The sequence below is a fragment of the Arvicanthis niloticus genome, chromosome 21, assembly GCF_011762505.2.
Source record: "Arvicanthis niloticus isolate mArvNil1 chromosome 21, mArvNil1.pat.X, whole genome shotgun sequence".
Classification (NCBI taxonomy): Eukaryota; Metazoa; Chordata; class Mammalia; order Rodentia; family Muridae; genus Arvicanthis; species Arvicanthis niloticus.
This window is the reverse complement of record NC_047678.1, coordinates 44628881-44650377: the sequence shown is the minus strand read 5'-3', so window position 1 is coordinate 44650377 and position 21497 is coordinate 44628881.

The following is a 21497-nucleotide window of genomic DNA, read 5'->3' as shown; positions in this document are numbered from 1 at the left end:
ACAGAGACAGAGACAGAGACAGAGAGAGTATGATGCTATTTCTCTTTGTTATATCACACAAACTTTATTATTTCCTAGACTATCAATTGAGAACTACATCGATGAAAATCCTAAAGCGTTGAAAGGAAAGATTGAGGAGCTAAAGATGTGCAGCTCCTGCAGCTGCCCCCAGACAATGGGCAAGAGACAAGCCCATGAGAAACTACACAACTTGAAACTTTCTATTTGAAATTATCAGGAAACACACTAGTACATACACAGGGGGAAAAAAATCACCACAAAAGTTAATATAAGCATTATTCAAAATATTGATGATGAGCTGACTACTGTCCGACCCTCAACATGCCAGTCTTATACATCATTAGCAGCAAATATGTCTTATTTTAACTCTGGTCCATATTTGAAGTAATAGCAGGTTGTTCAAGGGATAAGAATTGTCTAAAAGTGCTCAACCAAAAGAATAATGAAATTCTTCTTCCCACCACAGATCTCTAAGTCATGACTTACCTTCTTTTAACCAACCATCATTTAAACAGCATTTAAAACAACTACCCTAAGGTATAAATCAGAAGCCTAATTGCTGAAGTACATGAAGAGAATGAACATGAGTTTAACTCTGTGCCGGGAAACCTCATGAGGCTTTATTCTTTTGGGAAGCTAAGCGTCAAGTATAATGTGGATCAGTGACTTCAGCTATCCAGCCTGGTGCAGTCAGGACTTCAGTTAAGCCTTGAACTTTCTCAGCATGCAGAAACAATACATGCAGAGACAACCAGCTTTCTTAAGATTAACCAGCATCTCAATTTTCCTAGGGCCCCCAAAAGGAAAACAATATCCCAAATCAGCAGTATACAATTTTAAGAGAAGGATGCATCATTCCCTAGAGGTTGGGTGGATGGTTTTTGGTCGTTCAATGGATGATGGATGTTTGTTGTCTTTGGGGAGGCTGTTTACAAGTTGTAATGGTTTTGGTCAGGGGGAAACAAAATAAGGGAGGTGAGATTCAGGGGTTTCTTTTTCTCTTTCTCTTTCTTTCCTCTATCTTTCTTTCTCTCCTAAAAGGGGGAAGGGATCTCATAGCTGGGGAATATAGTAGGGTAATGGTAGATCTGCTCAAGCTAGGCCTGCAGCTTGTACTCATGTCGACTTGTGTTCTCCATGTATGGGCTTATTTGCTTGGTGTTGGGGGCCGACTTTTAGCAGAACGAGGCTATCAGCTTTGCAGCCATCTTGAGCCATATACCCTGACATGAGACTTGGATTACAATAGCCTACAGCAGCTGAGCACACTCTGATAACATCTTGCTTTGGATACCCAGGACTTTCATTGGGTGTGTGAGATTAAAGGTGTGTGAGATTAAAGGTGTGTGACTTAAGAGTGTGACCTAGAGATCAGATTTAGAGACAAGACCTAAGGGCATGATTAAAGGTATAACTTAGAGGCATGGCTTAGAAGTGAGACATATAAAAGGCAGAAGCAGACGGCAGAGATATATACTCTTTAGGGAGACTCTTTAGAGAGTACAGCTAGACTTGGGACTTGGACTAGGAAGAGAGACTGAAGAATAAATGGGATTGAATCACACTCTGTCTGGTCTCCATTCTTCGAGTCTGTCCTCACTCTCTCTCTTGCTGAACCCCAACCCGCGGACCAGAGCGGCAGCTGGGGCCGGGATACAGTGGCCGCCAAACGCGGGGCAGCCTGGGCCTCAACATTTTGCTTGGGCCGCAACAGGTTGGAGATTTACCACAACAACTAGCCTTTGAGGAAATAGAGAACTGACTCCACTCTGGGATGAGGTTCAGCTGGAGGAAAAGAGACCTCCACTAAAGTGGAGAATAGAACTACATCTGCTTCTTGTTCCAAGGTCAGATCACTTAAGCATGGTTACTTTTCCACCAGAGAAAGTTTGAGGAGGGAAGAGACATACTCATTGATTTAAAAAAAAAAGGGGGGGGGCCTGTAGAGGCTATAGAACCTAGAACCCAGATGAAGGAAACATGCATACCTTTTGTTGTAAGACAATGTGGCGATTTGAATAAAAACAATGGCCCCACAGACTCATAGGGGAGAGGCATTATTGGAAGTGTGCCCTTGTTGGAGGAAGTGGTGGTTGGGAGACATGTTCTCTGAGGTTCAGATGCTCAAGCTGGACCCAGTACCTCACTGTCTTTCCCGCTGCCTGCTCATTCAATTGTAGAACTCTCTCATCTACCACTCTGTGCCACATCTGCCTGCATGCCACCAAGCTTCCCACAATGACAATGATAGACTGAACCTTTGAACTGTAAGCCAAGCCCAATTAAATGTTTCCTTATAAAAGATGCCCTGGTCATGGTGTCTCTTCATAGTGTAAGGGTCCAAAATCGTTAAAGGAAGACCCCAGACTCAGATAGTGTGCAAAGACAAGGAGTGCTGATTCTGCAGAAGCAACCAACATGTGGGGGGGGGGGGGGTCAGCCCTTCTCCAAAATGGCAACCCTAGACAAAGGTGCCTTCTTATAGGGAATCATGGGAACTCTCTAGTGCCTAGCACAGATGCCCCATTCTGAGATAAGATATTTTCCCATGTTTGTGGTTATCCCTGGGCTGTTCTTTGGGAGGGGGTTTTATGACCTTATTTCTGGATTTCACGGTCTGTTCCTGGAGCTGGTGCTCTATAGCTTTCTTCTTGAAATCAGGCATGGTCCTTAAATGAAGACAAATGGGATTTATGCTATCCTTTCTATAGCAATAGAAACCTTGAATAAGATAGGCATGAAAATATGAATGAAGGTTTGTGATGGTTAATCTTCGTTGGCAACTTCACTGGACTTAAAAAAATAACTAGGAAACACACTTCTGGATATAGTTGTAATATAAGAACCGTCCTCCCCCCCACGAAGGGAGGACCTCCCTCAAGCCTCAGGAATTTGAGGCCACCCAAAAACTCACAAGACACCATTCTTGATGCAACAGCAAAAGGTATATTTCGGGATCAGTCGACTGAGGCCAAGACTAGTGACCCACGCAGGGGCAGAGGAGTGTCCACGTCGTGGGCTGGGAGTGGAGGGTGTATATAGAGCAGAATCACAAATCAAGGGGGCTAAGGGAGTTACCAAGGAAACATAACATAAAAATAGCAGAAAATTCCAGAGGAACCCAACCTAAGTGAGTTAGGATCATGTGGAAAACACTCTGTATACTCATTCTTCTCAAAAATGTGGTCTTGCCATGTCACTGTGGCCTTGCCCTGTCATTGTGGCCTTGCCCATCACTTGTTCAACTATTTCTCAGTTGTTCCGGACACAGCCCTGCCCTGTCATCGTGGTCACTAGTTTCTCAGCACCACCTAGATGACTGGCATTCCTCTCTTCCCTTTGTGGTTAGCCAGTTCCTGAAACCGGCCCGTCTACATTTTTAGCTTGCTTCAGAGAAGATTTTCCATGCCCTTTAAAGTGAGGTCTAAAGAAAAGCCTATATACATTTTATAAATGATTTTTATAATTTTTTACTCTACAGTAACAAGTAACAGTTTTCTGAGGAGTCTAACTGCAGAGGGAAGATTTATTCTGAATGCAGGGAGCACTATCCCATATCAGGGTCCTGGACTGTGTGTAGAAAGAAAGCAAGTGGAGCACCAGTGTTCATTTCTCCCTACTTCTAGATTGTAGATGCATGTGATCAGCTCCCTCAAGCTCCTTCTGTCATGCTACCTCACCAGGATGACCTGTACCCCAGACTGTAGGCCAGAATAACCTTTCCTTCCTTAAATTGCTCTTGTTGCATGTTTGAGCGTGTTTGAGTGGGTAATGCAAAGGTAAACTTGATAAACTCTTAAGAATACAAGTATGTGGTTTAAAATCTCATGATCTACCATATGCTGTTATCAGATGTAAATCAGAGAGGCAAGAATTTTTAGTGGTAGAATTACAAGACTAACTTGTAGAAGTGCAAGACTGGGTATAGCTTGGTATCAGATTATAATAAATTCTGGATAGTGTAACTTATTTTTAAAGAGTTTTTGTTATTTTATGTGTTTATGTCTTGCCTGCATTTATATAAGTGAACCTACTGTGTACAGTGCATTTGAGGTCAGAAAAAAGGGGCATCAACCCTGGAACTGGAGTTATTAATGGCTAATTGCCATGTAGGTACTGAGAACCAAACGACAGCTCTGCAAGAGCATCCATTGCTTCTAACTGCTAAGCCATCCCTTGAGCTGGACAGTGCGATTTCTTTTTTTCCTTTTGTTCTGTTGTTGTTTTGTGTTGTGTTGTGTTGTGTTGTGTTTGTTTGGTTTGTTCAAGACAGGATTTTTCTGTGTGGCTCTGACTATCTAAGAACTTGCTCTATAGACCAGGCTGGCCTCGAGCCATCTGTCTGCCTCTGCCTCCCAAGTGCTGGGATTAAAGACATTTACCACGCCCTCATGCCCCCTCCCCCCTACACACACACACAACAACAACTTGTGAATACTAAGCTGGAGAAGAATGCTCTTCCTGGCCAAAAGCCTTGCATCTCTGTTCAAGGTTCAACTAAAAGAAAACCTGCCTCTGACTTCTGCTTTAATCTGTTTGTTTTGTGACATCCTTTATTGGAGATGCTCCTGTACCCTTGGGTGGGAAATTCATAATCTAAGGCCATTTCCAGAAAATTGTTCTGAGAACCCTTCAGAATCAGACATTTGACTCTTCAGTATTGATAATCAGCCATCTTAAAGGTCATTTTAAATTAAGAGTCTGTCGTGGCTTATTGTAAAGTGACCCTGACCTCATCTCTGCTCGCAAGGGCTATTAAGTAGCACACACACATCAGAGCGTTTTATAACCACATTGGGAGACGCGTGAGCTAGGTTTAAATATGAATATGGAGTCATTTACAAAGTCATTGTTTCAATAAAGAAGAAGTCTAATTGAAGTAAGCTGATTCCAAGAAAATTCCGGCCACTGTTAAAGGACTTCTCTCTAACAGGCTGGGCAGGACCATAAATTATTCACGTGAGTAATTCTGATTTTCCTGATGAGTTCTGGCTACCGTACCATATCCAGCTCATCCACAATCTATTCTAACAAGAGAAGACTCTTATCCTGGATAAGGCTTCATGTCCTTGAAGACCCAACTTCCAAAATCCTGGCAGAACTCCATGACAATATTATTTCTTTAGGCCACAAGGTGGCACCAGCAAACTTCCTCAGCACTGAACACTGAACACTGAACACTGAACCTGATGGCTAAATCCCAACCCTTGGGGACACTAAATAAAGGGAGGTCAGAGAAAGATCATCTAATCCAATTTACCAGACTTGCAAATGAGCACACTGAAACCTAAAGAATGTAAATGACCCAGTCTAAGTCACACTTGTAGTTTGGAGGAGGCACGATCCAAGTTCGAATTCTCAAACCTACACTCATTTCATCAAGGGGCAGTGCTTTCCAAAAGCAAAACAATACACTATTTCTCTAACAGTCTTACAAATAAAATCTACTTCCACTTTTCTTACAATCACCCTCCACCAGGAGCCAATCTGATAGAATTAGTCTTGAAGCCGAAGAACCACAGAAGATTCTCCAACAAGTTGAAAATGATGGCTGGGTGGATTAGCTGACACATGTTTGTCATCCTGACTGTCCCCTCCCCCAGGTCCCCATTGCATTTCCATCTAAACCTATCTATGGAATTTTACAGGAATCCTTAGTTCAGATATCTGGAACCCTTCATGACCCCCAAGTCTGCCAACCCTGCCTTGGACCATAATAAAACTAGTTAGCCTCCATCACGGATGTACTTGGCCCCCTCTGGCCGCTTGCTCTTCAGTCTAATGGCCTTCGTCTACTTCTGCTGCTGCTGATTTATGCCAAGGAAGTCAAACAGAAACTGCTTGCTTCTGCTATAATAACTGTGCCCAGTTTTCACTGACCCTGACCCTCAGAGCAAAGCTCCTTTGCAGTTCTGGTGGCCCACACCCTACAAAGGATGCCCTGCCACCAAACTCTGTCCTTGTTTCTGTCATTGCTGACTCAAAACAAAAACCTTCCAGCGACCAGGGGGTGTTCTGAAAAAGTCCATATGCTTACTCATTGTAGTCTTTACAATGATCCCACAAAGCTTAGGAGGGAAAATAAGAATCTTAGGTGCCGAGATCAAGAGCAGGGGGATGGCAGAAGAAACGGAATTCTAGCCTAGGTAATCTGGCTCCAAAGCCATATTCGTTATCAAAAATGTGTGTAGCCTCCAATAGCTGTGCTGGAAGCTTTACTTAGAAAGCAGTAGCGCAGGCTTCAAGACTCTCCATTCCTAATGATTTATTTATATTCCCATCGTACATGTTACTTTCTCAAGCTCTTCCATTCCCACCCGTTTACCTAATGATGTGTTTATATTCCTACCATATTTATTACTTTCTCAAGTCCCTCAATTCCCCTCTATATAATGACTTATGAACATTCCCAATGCACGTTTTGTTGCTGTGACAAAATAGTTAGCAAACACAACTCAAGGGTTTGTTTCGGCTCAGGGTTTAAGAGGGGATACACAGTCATAGTAGGTAGCCGGCTGCTCACACTGAGTTAGGAAACGGGAATCCAAGCAGGAAATGAGAGCCGGCTTTAAAACTCCCAAGGTACACCCACTTCCTCAAGGAAAACTCTACTTCCTAAAGTTTCCAATGACCTTTCAAAAACATGCCACCAGCTGGGGACTGAGTAGAGGAAAATTTACACTCAAACCGCACCACTAGCCATCCTTCAGACGGTTTCCTTACCCAATTGTTTGTTTTGGGAATCTTTATTATGAAGTGTAGAAATGGAACCCAGGGCCCGGAGCGTCACAGAACACCCTGGCCCCTCTACCAACAGTTTTGATCCCAGTTTCTCAGGCACCCCAGAGGACTTGTTCTGCCAGTGATTCCTCCATTACTCTTGTGTGGGAAGATGCTCCATAAAGGTTTCTTATAGCCGGGCGGTGGTGACGCACGCCTTTAATCCCAGCACTTGGGAGGCAGAGGCAGGCGGATTTCTGAGTTCGAGGCCAGCCTGGTCTACAGAGTGAGTTCCAGGACAGCCAGGACTTCACAGAGAAACCCTGTCTCAAAAAACAAACAAACAAACAAACAAACGGGTCTCTTATAAAACCCCACTTGCAGACCCCCATGACTGTCCCTTGGTCCTTGTCCTTCCTCCTTGGAAGCGTCTCTCTCTTATCCTCCAGTGTGCATTTCTCTATCTCTTCTGTGCTTTTATAACAGAGTCCCTCACTTGCTACTTTGTTTTTAGTGGGTTGATCTATTTTGCAACTGACATGTAATTGTGCGTATTTATGAAAAAAAATTGATTATTTTGGTGTATGTGTACATTATATAATGATCGATTGGGACTAGTCAGGCTACCCATCATCTCAAACATTTATCACTTCCCTGTGATGAGAACATTGAAAACTCTCTCCCCTAATGTTGATAGCTGTAACTACATTCTGTATAAGAACAGGAGAACTATCTAAGTATTCATCTTGGATCTGCCCTCCCAACTTACTTTGTTTTTTTTGTTTGTTTGTTTGTTTGTTTGTTTGTTTTTCAGTGTAGGTGTTTGAACCCATCCTCAGAACAGTAAGTAAAAATCTCCATATGAACCCAAGAGTTTGCAAGTTTTCAAATCTCTGAAGGTGATTTACCTGTATTCCAGGATTAAAAATATAAAACAGGCCTGGCAGTGGTGGTGCACACCTTTGAGGATGCAGAGGCAGGAGGATCTCTGTGAGTTTGAAACTGGCCCGGTCTACAGAACAAGTTGCAGGACGGCCAAGGCAATACAGTGAAACCTTGTCTCGAGAAACCAAAACAAAAAAAAAAAAGAACACAAAACAAGCAAACGGAATGATTCTACTTTAAGGAGGTGGCGAGAGCACTGAAACTCAGAGACAGGAGGCATAGCAAATGGCTACTGGGGCCAGTCCTGACCTTGGTGTCATGGCTGTTTGCTCACCTGAAGTGGCTTTCTCTGTCTTTTTGCCTGGCTCATTCCCATTGGTTTCTAAGGCTCAGCTCCTGGGACTGAATGGAATAAATTCTTGCTCTCTTGTCTGTAATCAAGATTTGTTATACTTTATACAAGGTGTTTGAAGTATGTATTTACTAACTAAACAAATGTATGTGGTATTTTCAAAGACAAGCCATTATGAATAAGGCACAGTGTGTATAATGGAATATTCTTCAGCTTTAAAGGGAAGAAAATTATGACGTAAGGTAACCTTGAAGATGCTATTACAAATGAGATAAGCCGGACACAAAGGGATAGACATTTTATAATTTTACTTACCTGAGGTACAGGAACTAGTCCAACTCAGAAACACACACACACACACACACAAGTGGCTGTCAGGAGCTGGGGAGAATGGAGAATGAATATACAATGAGAATGGAATTGTGGGTAGAGGAGACTGAAGACTGGACCCAGAGCCTTGTGACTACTCAAGTGTTCTACCCACTAAGCCACATATTTAGCCAAATGAATTATGGAGTTGAAAAAAATGAAAAGATTGACCCAATAAATGGATAATGGAGGTGATTACTTAACAGTATGAATGTTCCAATGACAGTTAACTGTTTGTGTCAAATGAGTAAAATCATAATTTTCATGTCACATTTGTCACTATAAGGAATACCATAAAATGAGCCAGGCAGTGGTGCTGCACACCTTTGATCCCAGCACTTGAGAGGCAAAGGCAGGCAGCTCTTCCAGTTTGAGACCAGCCTGGCCTACAGCCAGGGTTACTCAGAGAAACCCTGTCCTGAGAAAACAACAATAACAACAAAACGAACAGATAAAAATAAACACTATCAACCTAGTTATCGTGGGCCATGCCCATGGTCCTAGCTCATCGGAAGACTGGATAGAGTATTTAGTCCAGGAGTTCAAGGTCAGCATGAGCAACACTGAAAGGCTCTGGAGAGAAAGGTGGAGGACGGAGAGGGCAGAGGCTCAAGGAGGTAGAAGGAAGAGAGAGCTTGAGGAAGAGAGGAAAGAAGGGAAAGGTATGTGTCACTTCTAGGTTGGAGCAGGTAAACGCTACTGCTCCTCTTCCAAGTTCTTTATGTCATAGTGACAATGTGAAAAGTCAGTAGGTGTTACAGAATTCCGGAAGCCCTTGGATGCTGCAAGCATACTAATAAGCCAATCAGTATTTAGTTATTTTTGTGAGAAATGAACATTTGAGTTTCTTAAGCCACGGAATTTCAGAGGCTTGTTATATCAACATAACCATACTTATCCTAACAGAGTGAGGAGGCAAAAGACAGTGACATGAGAATCATTTCTATCCATGACCACTTCTTTAAACTCCAGAATGAGGCCAACGACATAGCTCGGCTAGCATAGGCACTGCTGCCAAGCCTAAGGATCTTGTTTCAATCCTTCTTGGCCCCACATGGTATAAAGAACCAACTACAAGTTTTCCTCTGACTTCAACACACATGTGTTGTGCTGCACATGCTTGCATGGATGTGTGCATGAGTGGACATACACAGGCACACACACCACATAAAGGTGAATAGATGCCATTTAAATAAGTAGTTTAAAATCTCCACAGTTGCTGTTGCTAAATATCAGGAACCACTAGAGGGCACAACTGAGTTTCAGGAATTTTTCTCAACAGTGAATTGAAGAAATGAAAGAAACTTAACGCGACAGAAAATTATTAACTTTGAAACAATTTCTTTCAAACAATTTCTTTCTCCATAAGTTCACCAGCTACCTTTTACTCTTTGAGATAACGAAATTGAAATATATTTGATACTTCAGTTTTAATATGAAACCAATATTCTAAAATATATAAAGTGCATTTACAGATAGGATTTGTTGCATAGGAAAAGAAAAGTGAAGATGTTCTCAGCATAAAAGGAGGGTTTGATTTTCCACCTACAATTTTGCTTTCTTTAGATAACCCAGTCTAGGGACAATGGCTTTTTTGTTGTGTGACTAATCTAGTCAGTTGAGAAAACTGAGATTTCTGAAGATTTGGGACTAGAGGAGGAGACCAGATGTTCCACACATCAGGCTGTTACAGGAAGTGTCCCACCCACTCCCAATGTCATGCTGAGTTCTTGACAGACTTCCCTTTCCTGTTTCCTTTTTCCCCTCTTTCTAATTTTTTTCTTCAAAGTTTATTCAAAGGCTACTGCCAAAGCCATCTTCCTCTATTGTCCCGATGATGACGTCATCCCATTGCCTTCTTCCCGTGAACTTTGATTGCCTGTTGCCCTGTTCTTGTTGCTTCTCACCAATTGTTACATTGAATTGTCTTGTTTGCTTGATTTGGAGGGTTTGGGGGAGGCAGACAGGAGGGGGGGGTCTTCATTTGTTGGAAACAAATCTCCCTGTAGAGCTTAGGCTGGTATAATCTTAATTTTTAAGAAAAAATGTTTGAGTCTTAAACTGCTGCTAGAGACTGAAATCGCAACGCCTTTTCATTTCCATTGCATTCTGTGATGTTATTTTAAGATGTTATCTTTTGAGTGTGCTTCAGGTTACACGGTGAATGGCATCACAGCAACAGAGAACCTGTTCCAGTCAGAACAGTGAAAACTTAAACCAGGGTCTCTTGCCCAGGAACTTCCAGAGATTCCCCTTCCCATCTTTCAACTTGCTATAACAAGTGCTAGGATTAAAAACACTACTCTGCTGGCCTTTACATGGGTTCTGGGGACCTGAACTCTAGTCCCCACTCTTGGGCAACAAGTGCTTTGCCACTGGGCCATCTCCCCAACTCCCTGACCTCCAAGCTATCTTTACAATCCAACTAGAACTGTGTTATCTGTTCTTAGCTTTGCTCTCTGGTTTAATAGTTCATGCTGCAGAACTTCCCAGAGATGGTAACTATATGAACCAATTCCTTACATGTGCATAGGCATTGTGTTGGATCTGTTTCTCTGGAGAACCTTAATGTAAGCTTCTTAAGATTCACCCATGAAATTTCCCAAAGGTCAAGAAAAATGGAGAAATAACAACCTCAACACTCTCTGATCCCTTATCTGAATGGGGCAGAAACAAATGATAACTTTATCATCCACTAAATGTTTGACTTTGAGTAATTCAATCTATCTGTCCTATTCATTCATTCATTCATTCATTCATTCATCCATTTATTCAACAAATTCTGGCAGAAGTCTTTATGCCAGGCACTAAAGATATTGGGATAGGCACAAAAGCCATATAAGCTTATAAGTAGAGCCTCATGTTTTCAAAGCTTAATGCAGCGAAAACAGGAAGTATCTTATAGAAAATTTCACTGTCAGTGTGAAAGGTGTAATGATTAGTTGTTGAACACCATTCCTTTCTCTTCTCCTCTATTCAAATACTGGCGTTCTGAATACTCTGTTTTATGCACACTTGGGATTCGAGCTATACCTATGCCCACACCTTCCTTTTCTAGAATTACTTTTCCAGATCATATCCCACTACCTTTGGAAGTATCTGCTTTCTCTGCCTGAGACCCCACCCAATTCTAAATTCCCAATGATGTTATTTTCTAGCCTTTTCACTTTCATAAAATATGAAATATGCATATACATTCATCTTTGAGTATGATATTCTATTGTTGAATTTTTATGTCTAAAAGTAGGCTATGTTCTTACATTTCATCCACTTTAGTAAGTATTTCTTGATTAATAAAATATTTGCTGTTGTTGACTTGGAAAGATAAACTGGAAAATCACTTTATTTCAATGTTTGTATTTTCATAAGCTGGACAATATTTTGTAGTGGAGACATTTAAGACACAGTTTCTAAGTAGGAAACCACTTAGTTACATTCCCAGCAAGGATCTGATTTATAGTTAAGAATTAAAATTTAACTTTAGCAGAACTCCTAGGCCTCTTATTACTTACAGTTACAATTTACCAGTATATGATTAAGGAAGCACTCGATAGAAGAAAAACTGCATGGCTGGGAACAGTTTAGCAGTTCATAAAGGCAACAATGTAACACGAAGGACATCAGCTTCACAATCTGGCCATCTTAGTTCATATTCTTAAGCTTGTTTTCACACCTCAAAGATTTATAAATTAGAATGATATTGCCCCTTTAGCTGACCCATTTCAAAAAAAAAAATTGGTGTTCGTCACAGACAGGACATTTTTGACTCTTCAGGCTTTCACCTTCCATCGCTACCTGGAATTACAGGATTAGTATAAGGGATTAACGGCACTAGGAACTTGTCTGATGCTTGTCAGTTGTGAAATAAATGGAACCTGCTTTCAAACATAAATGGCCAGGAATCCTGTATCTGGCTAGTCATGCAGGTTGTTCTGCATATTTTCTACTGGCTAACATCCCTGTTAAATGATGGTTAAATGATGTTAAATGTTAAATATCTCCTATACCTTGGAGAAATCTATAATCTGATTTTCCCCAAGGAAAGTTTTACAAACCAGAAGAAGTTCATGTCTCATTTTATGCTTTATACAAGAGCCTTTCCTCTACATGACTTATACTGTTCGCTGGCATCTTTATCTTGGACATGATTCCTAGGAAAGGACTATGACAGGGTGTAGGTGTTGGGGAGATCCATCTCAGCCAAGAGCCTCTATTCCTCTTTAAACACCACAGAGACGTTGCAAATTTGCAAGATTCTTTCTGAATACCTACATTGTTCCAGACCTCTTCGGCATTAGTAGCCAGATTTAAATGTAACAATTCGTAGTGTAGCACTACAAAGGAAATGATGGGGGGCTGTAGTTTAGAGGTAGAGTTCATCCATGAGACCCTCAGTTCAGCACCCAGCAGAGGAAAAACAATGAAATACCTTGAAACATTTGTGATGTCAAAATTTAAATATTTAAATTTGAGCTGAACTAAAAGTAAAGAACAAAACATGTTAGAGTTCACCTTCTAAAAACATAATAGCAAAATCCAGACTGCATGGAATGTCTAGGTAAATATCTTACATGTCTTCAAGTAACATTAACAATCCAAGTACATTAAATACATGCAAACAATGTATGATGGTTGTGGTGGTTTGCTTGGCCCCAATAATGACACTATTAGGAGGTATGGCCTTGTTGGAGGAAATGTGTCATTGTGGGGCTTCAAGACCCTTCTCCTAGCTGCCTGGAAAGACCCTTCTCCTAGCTGCCTGGAAGACAGTCTTCTCCTAACTGCCTTCGGATCAAGACATACAACTCTTGGCTTCTTCTCCAGCACCATGTCTGCCTGGGTGCTGCCATGCTTCCTGCCATGATGATAATGAACTGAGCCTCTGAACCTGTAAGCCAGCTCTAATTAAACGTTGTCCTTTATAAGAGTTGCCTTGGTCATGGTGTCTGTTCACAGCAATGGAAACCCTAACTAAGGCAGTACTCAGAGAGAGGCTTCAGCATCCTGTACAAAGGGAACTGCCATGCATATGTCAGAGAAACCATCTAACTGAAGTTAGGTCTTGTATCAACAACTTAACTGAAGTTCAGTGTGCTTGTAATGAAACAGGCAAACAAAACCTCATAGTAAGGTCTAATTTAAATGCATCTGTCTTACTTTAAAAAAAAAAAAAAAAAGACTCAAGTAAGCTCCTTTTTAATTAATTTATTTATTTACTTATTTATGAGACAAGGTTTCTTTGAATAGCTCTTGCTGTCCTGGAACACATTCTGTAATCCAGGTTAGCCTGTAAACTCAGAAATCTGCCTGCCTTTGTCTCCAAAAGACAAGCAACACCATGCCTAGATAAGCTTCCAACTTCTAAAACTTCATTACAACTTACGTATTGTTACTGGTGGTGGTAGTGGTGGGTCACATGTGGAGGTCAGAGACAACTTTCTAGGGTCTGTTCTCTCCTTCCACCATGTGGGGCCTAGGATCAAACTCAGGTCCCCAGGCTCAGCAGCAAGTACTTTTACTTGCTGAGCCATTTTGCCAGGTTGGGCTTTCAATTATTCTTGCCAAGAGCCTGGAAGCTCCTTGACAATGAGGTCTCACAAAAAAAGAAGCTTGTTTTTGAATCATTAAAGAGGAGGAACATGTGTACACATTGAATAGAGACATCATTAAAAGAAAAAAAGGAAGACAGAGAATTAGACATTTGTACTTAAAAAAAAAAAAAAAAAACATTTCAGCCATTCATCTAAATTTAGTTTTCAATTCTCAGGCATGCTATCATCATTTTCCTTTTTTAAAAAAGCTAATTACAACAATTCTGATCTCAGTGTACACAGTGGACATGTTTGTGACCAAATTCAGCTGAATTAAGGCTAAAGGGAAAGAAACGTTTTGAGACACTGTCTCTATACAGCCAAAGCTGGCCTTAAACTTTGAGCCCTGACCTAACCTCTGAGGTTCTGAGGGGAGAGGAATGCATCACAGTGTCCAGCTCCTTTTTCTGTCCTGGGGACTGAAGTCAGGGTCTTCTTCTTGTTGCATATACTAACCACACATTCAAGCCCTGAGCTGTACACCAACTTCAAAGGAGTCTTCATATTAAGATAAATAGAATTACACAAGTTTTACTTTGTCTTAAGGAAGAATTCTTTAATACAGAGACACCCATTACTTTATTTGTATTTTACAGTTTCTGATACTCAGTGGAAACCTTTAACCCAACAAAGGGCTATACCTCTTCCATCCCCTATAGTAGTCTCTCTACATATTTACTCCCTGTCAGCAAAATATTTAATGTTGAATAATATTCACCACCAAAAATATGTATTTTGAAAATGAAGAAGGGTTAAAAGAGTGTATGTCAGTTAAAAACTTAAAAAAAAATAATGTGAGAACTCTAGATAGGACGTCACAATGGTTAGAACAGCAGCTTTAAAAATAAACCATTCCACCTCAACTCCCAGCTCTCTTCTTCCTGGTGAATCTTTTTTGTCTTAATATTAATTTTTCTTTCCCTCATTTCCCTGCCTCTTGAATGAAGTTTTAAAATAATTTTCTAGCCAGGAGTAGTTGCACACACCTTTAATCCCAGCACTTGGAAGGCAGAGGCAAAGTGGATCTCTGAATTGGAGGCTAGCCTGGTCTACTAAGTGAGTTGCAAGACAACCAAGGCTATATATAGAAACTCTGTCTCAAAAAAACAAAACAAAACAAAACAAAACAAAAAAAAAACTGCTTCCTAGGCTATTGTGAAGATTGACTTATTACATAGAAAGTTGAGAAAATGTCTGGCAATATTAAAAGAAAAATGTTACCTGTGAGTTTTACAAAATCCAGTGGAGAATTTAGTGCTTACAAATCATATAGTATAAGATAACTAAATTATATAAGAAGCACATTATAAACCAGTGATATACTCAGTTTCTAACGCTTTTTCAGCATGGCGGAAAAGTATTTACATAACTATTACATGTATACAAAGCAAAAGTTTTACAAAGCGTGGTGTAAATAGTGCTTGGATAGTTCTTTGCTTCAATTTTTAAAGGATTTTGACTGCTACTCACTAATTGGTTTTTATCATTCACTAAGGAATTGTTAACATGTAGTTCAAAAAAATATTTGTTTCATTCAATCCCTTCATTTTAGAGTAGAAAAACTGACATTCGAAGAACTGAGAAATTTACTTACTCATATTAGATTACAAAGTTATAAAAGGGAGTCAGATTTGGGGGTCAAATGATTTCAATTGAAATATAATTTATATATAATAAAATTTACTCTTGAAGTTCTCAGTGAGTGGCTTTTAAAATCTAAATCTATGCTGACTGCTAGTCTCACCACATTTTCATCACTCCAAGAAGAAATCCTGAATTCACCAGTAATGATACCAAAGTTTAATTTATTCAGAATCCAGTGGTTTTTAGACTGTCACGGCCTTATATGGATAGTCAGACTGATTATCTTAAGGGTAAATAAGCAGGACTAAAGAGTCAAATTTATCAAATAGCTCATGGGATTTTGAATATCTGTGTGCTAAAAACAATCTTAAAGTTTCATATCGATTTCTGTATTTTTCTTCCCACAACCCCATCCCTTCCAGCTTCTGGAGAAGGCATGGTAAACACTCAGGAATGAGTCCTATGTACTTGAAACAGACTCAGGAAATGCTTTGTTCTTTGGACATACAGCATCTTAAAGAAATGAGACTGGTACTTTTACAGAGAATGTGTGAGGCTTTAAAAAAACTTTGTTTATTCTGGAGCCTTTTATAGAAGACTTTTTTTTTTTATCTATTTCAAGGTTTTAAAATAAAATCCATTAGACAACATACTAAAAGATTTAAGCAGAACCAAAATGATTTCCTAGACACAAGTTCAAATAAATTTTACATCATTCATCATAACATAAACTGCCTAATTTGTTTATTTTTATTTTTTGTATTGCTTTTCTAAAATGTCCATTCCTTAGTCTCTTCCTTTGCTTTAGTTTTAACTTACTAAAATAATTTTTACATAAAGCAAGCACCAATATCAATGTACTTTTTATTCCAAAATTAAATGGTTTTCACAAGGAAAAAAATCTCTGTGAAAGGTAATCATGTTTATGTTATTCAAATAGCATCCTCTAACTGTGAGAGTCATCATATATGATTTGAATCATTAGTACATAGTTGCCAATACTTTAGAATGCAGTTTTGAAGCTTTATATCTTACTAGGTAAACTCATCAGAACATAGAGCTCAAACAACGTGAAATGGTTGAGGATTAGCTCATGAAAAAGATACGAAACACAATGATGGTCGTAAGGCTAGAAGGCGGTTGAGAAATGGTGTCTGGGGGGATATATATATATATATATATATATATATATATATATATACATTATATTATATAAATATATATATTTTATATAATATAATATTATATATTATATTATATATATATTTACATTATATATATACATTTAAACCATAGTAACTTAAGTGAATATTTCTAAAAGTGTTCATTTGTGTGTTTATTTTTCAAGACAGGATTTGAATGTGTAGCCTTCAGTGTCCAGGAACTTTCACTATAGACCAGGCTGGCGTCACATTAAGAGATCTGCCTACTTCTGCTTGACCCTACCTGGGACTAAAGGTGTGTGCCGCCACCAATAAGCTCTAAAAGAATGCTTTTTAATATAAAACTGTAGGGTGTTAAGTCATTTTTCTCTAGAAATAAAGGCCCCAATAGTCTTTGGAAGTCTCTTCATTGTTGTATTTTGGATTTCGGTATGTGTCGCATTATCATGTTTCTGTAAACTAATAAAAATTACAAAATGTTTAACATAGACTAAAATATAATCTATTAGGTAGTGCTTTGTAAATGTTTTATGCATAAATTGATTTTAGGAAATTAAGAATATTACCTCACATTATGTTATTTTATTAACTGTTATTGGGGTCTTATTGTTAAGGCCTAGGTAACTTTACCTGTCTAGCCTGCCATTTTGTGCTGTTACGAATGTCACAAGGAGACTTTCCTATACACTGGTGTTAATGTGTTAATAGGATGTTCTGTGCTTTGGTGTTCTTGGAAACCAGTCACAACAGAAGTCAGTTAGAACTGCTTTGTATAGTTACAATAAACTTGGACCAGAACCAACCACCCAGCAGCACTTCCTGCACCTGTATATGAATTTCTATGTCATTACTTTTACAAGCTGCCCCAGGGATGGACTCGAACATGAGAGAGACACTTGTACCAATATAAGAAACTATTTGGAATAAGACCTTCCATTTTGAGTGGGGACTGAGTAAAGTTTAAGGTCCTAAGACCTCCCTGGGAACTGACATCCTTCTTGGCAGAAAGACATGTACGTGGGTAACTGACAACCTGGTTGGCAAGTTAAGACATGAAGGTTAGACAAGGCAAGTCCCCTGCCACAGTTGAATACCCCAACCAATGGGAGCAGGATAAATGTACAACAAAGACATGTTGCTAAGGAAACCCCTAACCCTAAATCCTGATTGGTGGAATAACTTGATACAGATGTCTGTAGATCTCGGGTTTAAAAGCCCCTGTAGGAACTTGACCCAATGTTTCAATCGTCTCCTGAGTTTAATTTGTGGCCCTAATCAATCAGTTTTGAGGCGTGGCATTCACTAAACCAACCCATTTGACTGTGGTCAGTGTTTGACCCCAACACTTACCACTAATCTTATCATGCAAAACTTAACTGAGGTCAGCTCAGCTTGGCAGATTGAACTGGAAATATGAACAGGTACTTTTCATTTGGTAAGATGATTGTTTTATATACATTTATTTTCTAGGTATTTGGTTTTTGCTTGAAAACTATGGTTTATGCAGGTTCTAGTGGAAATTTGAGTAAATAACTGCACAAAACTAGTCATCAGAAAGCCTTATCTAATTCTTTTTAATTAAATGAGTTAATTCTTTTAAGACTAGTATCATACATTTAAGTTTTTCTCCAACCTTTCTTATATAGGATGTAACAGAATTTTCTATGAGTTTATAGAACCCCACATTTCTCTGTTGTGCAATTACTTTTAAATTCTTATTTCATTTTTGAGAGAAGACGTCACTATTATCCCAACTGGTCCCAAGTGCTGGAATTACAGATGTGTGTATCATACTCAGCTTCAGCTAAGAATTTTTCTATGAGCAATTTACCTGGTGTTCCAGAATTTGGGAGAAATAACTGTGATTTTACATGGTCACTAAAATAACATTTAGAACTGATTCTTGTCTGTAGAGACGGGAAAATATTTTTTTTTAATCATTAAGGATTCTCAGTAGATTTTGGAGTGACTTCTCTCATTGTGTTTAACTCCTCCCTCTAAGCCTGAGAGCTTCAATCCAAAAACAAGGCTGCTAACCTCCAAGTATATTCTGGGGATGCAGGAATGCTGTAGGCAAGCCCTGTGTATTGCCTAGGGCTCAATAAAGGCAGCTACTGCTTTTGTTATTGTTGGTAATGTTTTATCAACTTTACCGTCTGCATTGCTGATCTTATTAATACACTCATTCACATGACTTAAAGCACATTTCACCAAAGTATGGCTTTATATATTTATGTATATGTGCCTCTTTTGCTTTTCAAGATAGGGTTTCTCTGTGTAGACTTCTGCCTCCCGAGTGCTGGAGTTAAAGGTAAGCATCTTTCTGTGTTTCTTTTTAGTAAGGAAAAAAAATGAACAATTTCAACTCATCAAAAGCTCGACTCACATACAAGTCAAAAAACAGTGAATACATTTTGTTAAAGCATTAAAGACACTGTAGTTATGTCAAAGCCTAAGGTATGGTGAGTCAAGGTTTAAATTTTGGTCAGATACATATGAAAAAGTGATCTTTGCAGTTAAAGTTGCAACAAAATATGTTCAGCTTTAGAAAGGAGATTTTTTAAAAAGCTTGAAAACTATACATTCCAAACACATTGTTTAAAACCCAAGCTAGCACCGTCTTGTAAAACATCTAATTATAAAAAGCTCCCTAATGTAAATATTTTATGCTTCATGGTCCCATTCAGTGAACTTTAAAGATAGAGCCTGATTTCATTTCTTTTCTAAACCATCAGTTCTGGTAAACATTCTAACTTCAACTTCTTGCCTTCAAGCAAAGTTAGGTTCTACTTCTAACTCATGTGTAAAAATCTTCAGACGTAACAAACGGGTAGCAATTTAGTGGAGTTTAAACTCAAGACCAGAAACACTGCCCAATATTATTACACATCAGCAGCGGACACCAGAAAACACAGGGTAAAACACTCAAGAAAAACTATAGGAACCACAAACACAGCTCACAGGAGGAAAGTAGCTGCTGTCAGCATTGTGCTGAGCAGGAGTCTGAGGCTTGAGTTGGTGCTCAGGAGGAAAGTTATGCCATGATCTGAGAGCCCTGACTGCTTCACCTAGGTAAGAGGACTCATCTGTCAGCTTTATGCCCGGCAAGAATCACACTGCTCTGTGTTAGGGCTCCTGGAAGCTCCTATCTCCACTCCAGCTGTGCTGCTGCTTTATCCCTCTCTGTGAAAACTGGTTCCCCCTTTAAGTGTCTCACCCCTAGTCTGTACTGAAAGCAGGAAATCCTGCCCTCAGAGCTGAGGTGACAGTCAGTCAGCAATACAATGTAGTAGACACTAAACTGTGTTTTGTTTTGCTTTAGTTTTGTTTTCTGGGACTTTTTGTTGAGACAGGTTGAGCCTAGGTTGGCTTGAAACTCAGTATGTAGCTGTAAATGGCTTAGGATTCCCGATTCTTTACCTCTACCTCCCAAGAGCTGGGGTCCAAATTTGAGTTTCTTACTTGCAAAGAACAGACTTTCTACTTAATTTAAGCTGAAAAGGAATTTACTGGAGGAAGTTCAGAGAATCAACAGGAAGACTGGAGAAGCAGGCTCAGTCAGGAAACAAGGAAGGTCTGGGGATCCAGGCCTGATTCAGGGATGGTCTGGGAGTCAAGACACTAGTTGGATGTTGCTGGTGGTTATTCATACCGCTGGATGTTCATCTTCTGCCACAGACTCTCAAATACACCACAGCTACTAAGAATAACCTGAGTTTCTTTCAAAACTCCAAATTCTGGAGTGCTAGAGAGATGTCTCAGCTAGTAAAGGTGCTTGCCACAAAACCTGAGGACCTGCATTCACTCTCTGGGACCACATAGTAAAAGGGGGAACCAACTTTCAAAAGCTGTTGTCTCACCTTCCCAAGCACCATGGCACATACCTTTCCCCAAGTTAAACATAAATACCCCAAATTCCATGTTGGAGCCTGATATTGGTAGTACAGATATTCAAAGAGCAGGCTTAACTTCCAGTTAGTGGTAGAAGACTAATTCTCACATCTCCACAGGGACACACCAAGGGTATCACGTACAAGTTCAGCACAGAAGTTGCTGTTAGAGCAGAATGAAGTGTCAACTTGAAGTATGAGCTCAAAATAGTAGGCGAGCCTTCCCAGTAGGGCGTGCAGGACTGAATAGCAAGAGGCAGAGTTGAAAGTGGGGACTTTGTTGTAAGACTGGGTCCAAACTGAAGAACCTGTAGGACTGAGGTCAGGGAATGTCAATGGACCTTGAAGTAGATGTCAAAGCAAAACCTAGACTGACTGTCACAAAACAGCCCTGGATGTGAGGGGGGATGGAAAGCAGGAATGAAGCTGTAAGATTGTAGACCCAGAAGCTAAAAAATTAAAAGCTAGAGGAAGCAATAAAAAGCAGCAAGAAGACTGGGCGGATTTGCTGAACTTCACATAAACACATTTCCGTTGTAGGGCATCTGTTAGTCTGGCTTTTTTAGACGACCCTTGCCCAGTTGAGAGGAAGGGAAAACAAATCCACCATACCTACATGGTTATGAAAACACAAAGTTTGAGTAAGTAATGAACTGTACTGCTTTAGAGAGCTTGGTGAACGAGCCTCACACTCAGGAAGAAATGCCTGAACCTACCAATCTTCACTTGGGGGGGGGGGGGGGCTCTTGCACTCTTTCTAGTTGGGCCTTGGAGTAGGTATGGCCAGCTGGAAAAGGCAAAGCCAAGACAGTACAGATAGGTGTCATGTGTGGCTACAATATCCTGCTCCTAAGGGACAAAGGGTATCTTTACAAGTCTGTCTGGTGGTAGGGATGGTTGAGATCATACAGTGCATGTACCT